This window comes from Vigna radiata, unplaced genomic scaffold (genome assembly GCF_000741045.1).
Source record: "Vigna radiata var. radiata cultivar VC1973A unplaced genomic scaffold, Vradiata_ver6 scaffold_161, whole genome shotgun sequence".
NCBI classification, from domain to species: Eukaryota; Viridiplantae; Streptophyta; class Magnoliopsida; order Fabales; family Fabaceae; genus Vigna; species Vigna radiata.
The window spans coordinates 559,122-570,935 of NW_014542362.1; the positions used below are offsets into that span (position 1 = coordinate 559,122).

At 29.1% G+C, this 11,814-nt stretch overlaps 1 pseudogene; it reads right to left on the reverse strand.

The window, feature by feature from the left end:
• Positions 1-2,618: 2,618 nt before the first annotated feature.
• Positions 2,619-10,349, reverse strand: LOC106779775 (annotated as a pseudogene).
• Positions 10,350-11,814: the final 1,465 nt, after the last annotated feature.

Consider the following 11,814-nt stretch of genomic DNA (forward strand, 5'->3'; position numbering starts at 1 on the left):
TCATTAAATAAGTTTTAATGAGACATTTACATTGCACTCCATCCCCAAGAAAACGTTTATGTTTGAAGTCATGGTGCACAGATTTTAGTGGTAGCAGAAGCATTTTAAGTGGGTAGTTGTGGCTAAGTTCTTGCACGAAAAGGGAATGTTTTAATCAGACTTATTTTGAAATGCATATATTTAGTGCAGAAATAAGACCTTGTAAATAGCACCTTAAACACACATTATGAAAAACAATTCCTGGACATTGTGCAACAAATATCGGACACAAATAATGGTCAGTGTTGTATTAAACCATGTCAAAATCATTACGAAATCTAACATAATCATCATTGTATTGTTCAAATTGCATTACTAATAAATATTAATAATACATTTGTTTCATCAAAATGTAATACATGAACTGTATATATTGCAAGAGTTCTTTTTCGCCTCACATTATGAGGATCACAAACATAGTTCTCCCTAATGTCTTGAAGTTCCTCCTACAAACAAATAATTGCACACAAAATGAATCATATAACCAAGTTCAATAAAAGTTGTATAAGTACCCAAAATATGATGAAATGAAGGGGGTTCAACGGCGGCACCGCCTCTTGGTGGACCTCCGCTGGCCGTTCAACGGCGAACGACAGTGGAGTGGTCAAGGGGGTTTGGTCGTTGAACAGTGACAGAGCTTTGATCGGTGGCAAAGCTTTGATCGGTGGTCCTCCGACGACGGTTAACCGGCGGCGATCGACGGTGTGGCAAGGTCACAGAGCTTTGATGGTTGGGATGGAGACTTTCTCTCTCTAGGGTTTCAAAATGAAAAGTGAATTCAAAATCTGAAAATGAAATGTGATTTCAAAATGTTTCAATGCCCTCTCTCTGTCAGACACTGCTAATCCACGTCATTTCAAATTTTTTTTTTTATTCAAAATGCTAAACCAATGACACGCTGACACGTAGTGTTTGTCAAAAATTTGTCCAATCTCGTTTGTCAAAATATCATTTTCCTTTTTTATATTATAGTGTAAACCATTTATATTATCAATAAATACATGATATTTTCTAAATAATATTATAGTATTTTCTAAATAATATTGTTTTAAGAAATAAAAGTAAAATATACTTTTCTAAATTTTATTTTATTAAATGACTAAATAAATAGAAATCACAAAAAAATAAAATAAAAAATAAAAAATATAGTTTAAAAAAAATTAATACTTTAACTATAAATTATTTTTGTCTAATATTTTTTTATTCTCGTCTAATTAATATATACATTATAATTATATATATATATATATATATATATATATATATATATATATTAATTTTTACATAATAAAAATATAATATTCAACAATAAAAATATTTATATAATAAGGATAAATATAATTTTTTATTGATGATAAAATAACATTATTATATGATAATATTTTATATGAAAATGTAAATACTTTATATTATTAATTAATTTATATTATTTTTAAAAAATATTATTTTAAGACATAAAACTAAAATATATTTTTTTAAAATTGAATTCTATTATATGACAAAGTTATTAAAATATTAAAATTTAAAAATTAAAAATTAAAAAATAGTATGAAAAAGTTTAATACTTTAAATATAAGTTAATCATTAATAACATATTAGATAACCATGTGATTGGAAATTATGAAAGAGTGAAATTAAGAATGAAAAAAAGAATTTATACTTTAAATATAAGTTATTATTTAATCATAAGTATATTAAAAATACATTAGATAAATTTTTTAATCATGATTAAAATGTATTTAAGGACAAATATTAAAAGAAGGAATTATTAATTTATTTTAAAAATTAACTAATTTTTAAAATAATTTTTAAGAATCTCTATGATCTTTTAAGTTGATTAAGAAAAAAAAAATCCATAGGATTTATTACATGACAGTATAAACCGTTTGTATTGTTAATAATATATTATTATTTTTTTAAATAATATTGTTTTAAGAAATAAAAGTAAAATATATTTTTCTAAATTTAATTTTATTCAATGATCAACTAAATAACTATAAATCATAAAGAATAAAATTAAAAATGAAAAAAAAATAGTATAGGAAATAATTAATAATTTAATATAGGTTATTATTTAATAATTTATCAAATCACAAAGTACTTAGAAGTTATAAATGGATAAAATTAAAAATGAAAAAAAGTAATATAGAATCAATAAGATAATATTTTAAATATAACTTATCCTTTGATATTAAATATATTAAAAATACATTATTTTTTTTAATGATAACTAAAATGCGTCTAAAAACACACTTTAAAAGAAGTAATTATTAATTTATTTTAAAAATTAATAATTTTTTAAAATGCATATCATGGATTATTGAAATTTTTGAGATTGATATGAAAATTTTAAATTTAAGAAAACATTCTATTTATTAAATATTAAACCATAAAATATTTTGTAATTTTACTAAATCAATTTAAAATCACATCAAATAGATAAAATAATATAATAAGTTTTTTGAGAATTTTACAGTACATCAAGCGATTTTAGATTTAGTCCATCTTTCAAACTTTGGTACACTTTCATCCTTATCCTTAAGGAATCTGTAATATTTCGTCCTCCAAAACTAATACCGCTAAAAAGAGGTAGAAGTGGCTAATGGTGTACCACATGATTTTCTCTTTTTTTGAAACCGACTCAACTTGTTTTCTACCTCACCATCTTCACCAACACGAACCTCCTCCACCATGCTAACGTCAACCGTTCTACTTCCACTAGCATCGCTACTGCCATTATTTCCAAAGAGTTCATTTTTGCTTTCCATGCTTGTTCCTCCAGCATTAACTGCTGTGTTGCTCCCATTTTGGGCATTGCTTTCATTGTTGCTTCCTGAAACACTTCTATTAATATAGATAGTGTTGTTTTTTATAGGTTGGAAAGTGGATGTTTGGTACACACATTTGGGTGAAGCCTTTGCTAGCTCACTTATAACTGCAAATTTAGCATACCGTCAGCATGAAGCTACTAAATTCGGCCAACGCAACCCCATGGCTGCTCTTCTTGCGTAACCACCAACAATCACCAAGAACTAACTAGCTCACTTATAATTGCAGATTTAGCATACCTTCAGCATGAAGCTGCCAACGCCGGCCAACACAACCCCATGGTTGCTCTTCTTGCGTAACCACCAACAATAATCGAGAACCAGAACTGCAAGAATTAGAAACCTTGGCGGAAGATTTCTAAAGCAGAAATCTAAAAACACTGCAATGGCAAAAAGAAGAAATCCAAAACTCAACTTTGAATCCCTAAACCCCAGTTTCAAGATAAAAAAATTAAGCACAAAAATAAATCCCAAATTTTCAAATTTCAGAACCTTAAAACGCCAAAACGGAAGATTCATTCCGCTACCACGTCGGTCTCCCTCACAACGCCTAAAACGCCAAATTTTAAAATATACCCTCAATACCACTGAGAGAAGACTTATACCCCAAATGAGTGAAGAAAACTCCTTCATTGTAACAACACAACTTTAAGGGAAAAAGTTTTAGAGAAATAACTTAGATAATGAAACTCTTGATTAGTAATTTTTATTTATACGGTTGATATTTTTGAAATAAAACAATGAAGGATCATTATTTGAAATACTCTACTATATTTAATACTTAATTTTTGAAGATATTACAATTTATATTTTAAATATACGATGTTCTTTAATAATTTATTGATTGGAAATTATAAAAAATAAAATGGAAAATAAAAAAGTAGTGTAGGCAAATTAATTTAAAAATAACATAAATAGATAAAAAGTAAATTAAATTTTATATACACGTGGTAGTAAAATAAATATAAATTAGAAAAAATGAAATAATTTTCATGTGACAGTAAAATAAATATATATAAAAAATTAAAAAGTCAAATGACTTAAAAAAATTAATTTTTAAAATATTTATCAACAAAATAAAATAGACAGTAAAGTTATATATTTATTTATATAATAAAAATAGTGTTAACCTAGATTTACTAGTTGTCCTTTCTTTGTGTTTCTAGTTGTGATTAAACTACACCGCAACAGCCAATCTAATCATTTTTCAAAAGTCTGTTGTCTGGTTGTTGGGATATAAAGTCCATAACACTATTAAATATTTTGAATAAACTGTTTTATATATTGGCATAGTAATTGTTTGTATAATAAAATAGTATACAAAAAAACTAATAACAAGTAATAATGATTAGTATGCTTATTAATTGGGTTAGAAAAATCAATGGTGAGGTATTATAATTAGTAAGATTCTGATTCGCTGTTCGCTGACGGAGAATGGATAAAATAAATTACTTCTTTCCATAAAAATTAATCATTAGTAGTAATAATAATAATAATACATATGAATTTAATATGGTTATAATATAAAGTGGGTATAATATTTTTAGTTATTAACTTCTTTATATATATATATATATATATATATATATATATATATATATATATATATACTAGTGAAAATATGTGTTATTTTATTATGATATAAAAAGTAAAATTATTATTATTATTATTATTGTTATGGTTATTATTATTATAATTATGAATATAAATATAAATATTATTTATAATTTTATTATAAATATTTTTTATTTATTTTATAATTATTTTTATATTTTAAAAATAGTTAAATTTAAAAAACTAAAATCGGTAAAATTAATCAAATAATTATTTGAATTTAAAAGAAAATATTTAAAATTAAAAATAAACGTGGAAACAAAAAAATAATTTCACATTCATATATATAAGTACAGAAGACACACAGCTTTAATTACTAAATTTAAACATGGTAGAAATAATTGTACAATTACAACAAAATAAAGTTGTTAGTATTTTTGTTTGTCTTCTACACGGTAATATATATATATATATATATATATATATATATATATATATATATATATATATATATATATATATATATAATTTTAAAATAAATGTAATCATATAAAAATAATATATTGTTTTAAAATTTAATAAGGTAAATTATTATTTATTATTTAAAAACTTAATACTATGACTTATATTTTATTGGTCTTTACAGAAAATACATAAGAAAATATTAATATGGAAAAATATAATTGCCACCACAGCTCACTCATTATCGTAGGGCATATTCTCGAATATGAGATACTTAGGATTGTGTTGTTTCTGGAGGCATCTCCCTTTTTCTTCCTGTGATGAAATGATACTTTTATAGGACAAAAAGAAGTATGGGAGAGAAAGCATTGTGCATTTTAGAATCAATGCATTTCATAGTGTACAATTTAAAAGATAGTTTTAGATTTTAAAAATACACGTTTTCTATTTTTTAAATATATTCTAAAATATATATTTCCTTCCAAATCTCAAAGTGTAGGAATAACTTGTTTTTAATTATAGTTTTATTGAAGAGTAGTCTGAGGGTTATGGTTTTTATGGGACGCAGAAAGAAACAACCTATCATTGTGATAAGGTCCAATTTCTAAGGCCCAGCCCATTTATCGAACTTCTTTTCTAACATTTTTAACCAATGGCAACCTGCACCCCCCAAATTTCAACCCACACCCCATTAAATATCAAAACTAATCTTATGGATTTTTTTACCCTTTTCTTCTTCTTATTCACTGTACAATGCAGCTAGCAGTGAGTTTCCCTATTAATCCACCTTCACAAATTGTTCTGTACTCTGAAATCAACATCCATGAAATTTTCCCTCAACAAAACACAAATTGACGAAAAAGTGTAAGACATACCCAAAAGGAGTTGCTGATGCAGAGAGATTAGAGTTGCAGATGCAGAGAGAAATGAATATTGCATAGACGCTTCCGGAATGACCTTTTCTGGAAAGCATATGTAGGCTTCCAGATCTCTGTTTCCGGAACCCAAACCACCAAATATACCCCGAAACCATTATTCTGGAACACTTTAAACCCACTAAAGCTTCCCAAAAATCCCGTACACGAAAACACTTTCAACCAGTTCACCACTGTCTCACAGAACTATCAAATAAACACACAAAAAAAAAAAAATTGAATTTTCAAAAATGTATACTGCATGTGTAAAGAAAAAAAATAGAAAAAAATATGTTTTTTTCATTTTGAATAAAATATGAAAAATATATATAAGAGAAAATTTATAATTCTGATATTTTATCCCTATAAATATTCTATAATAATGTAACATTATTACTGCAAATCAGTTATAATAATAACAATATATTATCTCAATAATATTGTGATATAATTTATTTTCTAAGACTCTCCCTTAAGTTGGAGAGTGAATATCAAGAACTCCCAACTTACGTTTCATGATAAAGAACACTTATTTTCCCAGTGGTTTGGTGATAAAGAACACTTCTTTTTCCAGTGGTTTGGTGAACACATCGGCAAGTTGTTCAGCTGAAGGTACATATTTAGTTGCAACTCAGCCATCTTGAATCTTATCGCGAATGAAGTGACAATCCATCTCTATATGTCTAGTTCTTTCATGGAATACCGGGTTAGCTGCAATGTGTAAGGCTGCTTTATTATCACAGTATAACAATGCTGGTTTAGGATGCAATATCCGTAAATCTTTCAACAATGATCGTAACCAAGTCAACTCACAACAAGTATCAGTCAATGCTCTATATTCAGCTTCTGTTGAGGATAAATAAACTGTCTTCTGCCTCTTTGTTCGCCAAGAGATAAGGGAAGATCCCAAAAAAACACAATAACCTGTAGTTGATTTTCGGGATACTGGGCAACCTCCCCAATCTGAATCATAGAAAGCATGCAAAGATAAATCATTTTGTGAAGGAAAAAACAAACCTTGACCTGGATTATTTAAATATCGTAGCATACACATTGCAGCTTTCATATGAGGCTTGCAGGGAGCGTGCATGAATTTGCTCAGTATGTGTACAACATAGGTGATATTTGGACGTGTAATTGTCAAATAAATTAAGCGACTAACAAATCACTTGTATATTGAGGGGTCCTTTAATAGTTACCCTTCATCAGAAAGCTTCATATTTTGTTGCATGGGAAAATCCACACCTACCATCTATAACAATTTTCAAAGTGTATTTCCTTTGTGATATGAAGATACCTTTCTTAGAACGAGAGACCTCAATACATAGAAAAAATTTAAGATCACCCAAATCTTTTATCCGAAAACGATTGTGTAGAAATTGTTTAAGATTGGATATTGCAATAGGATCATTACCAGTTATGAGAATATCATCAACATAGATCAACAAAGCGGTAAAGGACTTGCCTTTTGTACATGTAAATAATGAGTAATCTGCTTTTGATTGAATAAAACCAACACTTTGAATAACTATAGAGAATTTGACAAACCATTGACGAGATGCTTGTTTTAATCCATATAAGGACTTGTTGAGGCGACACACAAGATTCTCCCCCTGTCGCTGAAAATTGGGAGGAAGGGACATATAGATTTCTTCAGAAAGATCACCATGAAGTAAAGCATTATGGACATCAAGCTGATGAAGAGACCAATGTTGAGCAACAGCCAAAGCTAATAAACACCGTACTGTAACCATTTTAGCAGTAGGTGAAAAAGTTTCATGATAATCAATACCTTCTAGTTAGGTATATCCCTTTGCAACTAGACGAGCCTTATACCGTTCAAGAGAATCGTCATATTTGCGCTTGATTTTGCACACCCAACGACAACCAATAGCCTGCGTTTTAGGAGGAAGAGTGGTGATAAACCAAGTACTATTGGCCTCTAAAGCAGCCAACTCAGATTTCATTACCTCTTGCCAAAGAGTGTGAGAAACAGCTTGATCATAACATGCAAGTTCAATATCATTAGTAATAACGACAAGAAAAGAACGATGTTGAGGTGTGTAACGGTCATAAGATAAAATTGTAGAGAGGATATCATGTACCTTTATTTGGAAATCATGATGAGGATGACAATGGGTTGAGAGACACTACTTGATTGCAAATATAATCTTGCAAAGCCATAGGAGGACCATGAGATCGTTGAGAACGACACAAGGGAACCATAGGTGGGGAAGTAATGGAAGGCATGATTCTCATACGGAAAAATAGCCTCATGGAAGACAACATCACGACTAGGGAAGACTTGGTGAGTTTCAAGATCATATAACTTGTAAGCTTTTTGGCCAAGAGGGTAACCAAGAAAAACACATCTTTGGGCACGAGGAGAAAACTTATGAGAAACATGAACATTAGTATCATAAGCAAGACATGAACATTAGTAGCATAAGCAAGACATCCAAAAACTCTAATGTGTGAATAAGAAGGGATTTTACTATATAAGCGTTCAAAAGGTGTCTTGCGTGAAAGAACAGGTGTGGGCAACCGGTTAATTATATGGACAGTAGTGGAAACACATTCTGCCCAAAATTGTAAAGGAAGATGAGCTTGAAAACGAAGAGCTCGTGCTGACTCAAGGATATGTCTATGTTTGCGCTCGACAACCCTGTTTGTTGAGGTGTGTAAGTGCAAGAATGTTGGTAAGTGGTACCTTGTTGTGTAAAAAAATCTCGCAGAGAAAAATATTTCTTTCCATTGTCAACCCAAATATTGGCTATATTGGTATTAAATTGAGTTTTGACAAAAGAAAAGAAATTTATAAGAAGATGTTAGGTTTCACTTTTATGGTGCATGAAAAAAACCCAAGTAAAGTGAGAAAAATTATCCACAATAGTCAAAAAATACCTAGCACCAGAAAGAGAAGGAACTTTATATGGTCCCCAAATATCACAATAAAGTAATTGAAAAGGTTTAATTGAAGAAATAGAACTAGTTGGAAAAGGAAGTTGTGTCTATTTTGCAAGAGTACAACCATCACAAGTTTTATTTGACTCTAAAGAGAGATTTAACAAAGTTTTAGCCATGAAATCTAATCTAGATGGAGATAAATGTCCTAGTCGTCGATGCCATAAGGTAGTAGAAGTGTTTGAAGGAGGAGATGACTCGGTGACATGAGCTGCTATGGATTGAATGGGAGTTTGTGACTTGTTTGATGTCATTGCAACCAAGTAATAGAGTCCGCCTCGTTTACCCAAACCAATTGTCATCCTCGTCATCAAATCTTGCAAAATACACCCAAAAGGAAAAAAGGTTACTGAACAGTTTAAATCTCATGTGACTCGATTTATTGACATCAAATCTACTTTACAAGACGACACCCCAAGCACATTTTTTAAATAAATAATTGGGTTCAAAGGTAGAGTGCCAGTAGAGATAAGTGGGGCCCGGTCACCATTTGGCATAACAACTGGTGGTAAAGAAGTGTTTTCTTTACTATTAACAAGCAAGGTTGGTGAAGAAATAATGTGATCGGTAGCCCTATTATCAATTATAAGTTTGGGTGGTGACAAACCTAAAGAAACATTGACGTTGTTGGCCTTAAGATTAGCTGATTGAGATGATTCATTACCTTGTATAATAGACAACATTTGTTGGAGTTGCAATTCAGTTAATCCATGCATGCATACTGTATGTGTTGCATCATTGGAGTCGCTATGACAATATTAGCTAAAGACTGACTACTCCCATTGTGCTTAGAGTAAGCATTCTTGGTTGTTCCATGCTTTGGTGTTCAGGAGGATAACCATGTAACTTCCAACATGTGATCTCTATAACAGTGAGAATAATATAGCGAATTTCGATTAGATGAATTAAGATGAGAAGAAGAGCCTTGTTTGCGTCGAACAACAAGGGTTACTGGTTCATTTTTTTGAACAGTCATGGCTGAAGCTTCTATTGTGTCACGTGCAGTGCACAAATGTCGCTGTTTTTCTTCTTGAATGATGGAAAAATAAGTTTGTGTAACATCAGGCAATGGATTCATTAAAAGGAGTTGGCCACGAATAGCACTATAAAAGTCATTCAACCCCATAAGAAACTGCATCAATTTGCGCCTTTTACTATCAGCTCCACAAGTGCAAGTTGCATTACTATAGGAGCCTAACTCATCCCATAAATTTTTTAACTTCGTGTAATAGGCTGCAACTATCATTTGATCTTGAGCCAAGCAAGCAATGTCTCTCTCAATCTGAAAAATTCGTGGTGCGTGGCTTTGAGAGAAACGATTTTGAAGACCTACCCAAACTTCATGAGCAGTGTCATAGAAAATAACACTATCGACAATATTAGAAGCCAAAGAATTATAGATCCAAGATAACACCATGTTATTGCATTTTTTCCATGTTGTATATTCTTCTAGTTTGGCATTAAAAGAAGGTGTCGTAAGAGTTCCATCAACAAAACCCAATTTCGATTTTGCATTCAAAGAGATGACCATGGCTCTGCACCAAGTTGAATAATTGTGTTCATCTAGAGGTTTGGAAACAAGAACCATTCCAGGATGTCAGAATGATGGAGAGAATAAGAACTGTTGGAATTTGATTCATTTCTAACCATGAGAATAAGGATAGAAAAAAACTGAGTAGAGGATCGTTCCTGCTCCTGATACCATATAAAGAAAGAAAATAGGGATATATACAAGAGAGAATCTATAATTATGTTATTTTACCTCTATAAATATTCTATAATAATATAACATTATTACTACAAATCAATTATAATAGTAATAATATATTTTTTCAATAATCTCGAAATATCATTTATTTTCTAACAGCATGTAAAAATTGATGGGTGCAGGCAGCAATTACCTTAACCAAGTCAGGGGCCACCTCTGGTAGACAAAGAGAAGAAAACAATTGTTTAGGTACAACATCATAGTTACTTTCTTCTTTTACTACATTGGGAAAAGTACGAGTAATATGTCTTTTTTTCCCTATAAAATTTTATAATTAATTTGAAATCATATTCCATATTACATAATTTAGAATATATTGTTGAATTATGAAATCTAAACTTATATTTTGGATTGTATAATTATAAATATGTTCATTATATATATAACGCGATAGTGTATTTTGAAATATTAATTTTCATCGATAGATTTAAAGGATGTGTTGTGTTTCACACTATTGAGATCAAGTGTAACTTTGTCAATATGATGTTGATGTGAATATTTGTTTATCCCGATTTCAATATAACTAAAATTCTGATAGGTCTCCGTTTTATATGCTTGATTGTTCTCTATTATCATTACAACATTCAATAGTAATAACTTTTGTATATTCAATTTTTTAGGATTAACTATCAGAAATATTCTTTAATGTGGCATGATATTAAGGATATATATCATGTTGATATCGAAAATACTTTTATATTTAAATTGGTTAGAATATTTTATTTTGACATAAAATTATAATATATTATTAAATTAGTCTGGATAATCATTGATTTATTTTTTCTTTTTATAGTTTATGTTATTTTTTTTATTTAATGGTTAATGAAGAAGTTGTGTCTAATTGAATTCTAAATGATGTTCTTGTGCTTTTAAAAGTTGTAAAAAGTGTTTTATTTTTTTAATATGAAATGTGGGAGAATTTCATTTAGGTTGGATGAGGTGAGACTTGATAAAATTTTGGTTCTTCGAAAATTGTTATATAGGAGTTTACTTACTGATTCGAAGTTTAAAACAAAATGAGTGGTTTTATATATTTTTTGTGTTATTTGTGTGATAATACTAAATCTTTCTTTCATTTGTTTTTTTCATTGTTTTTATGATTTGTTGGAATTGTTAAAGGAAGTTTTTTACTTTGGATTTTGTTTTTTAGTTTGTGAAGTGTCTTTCTAGTCTTTTACTTAAAATAATTATTATTATTGTAGTTATTTTAGACTATTTGAAGGATGAAAAATTGTAATACATTTTAAAACCTAATTATATTTGTTTATGTTATTTTTCAAGTTAA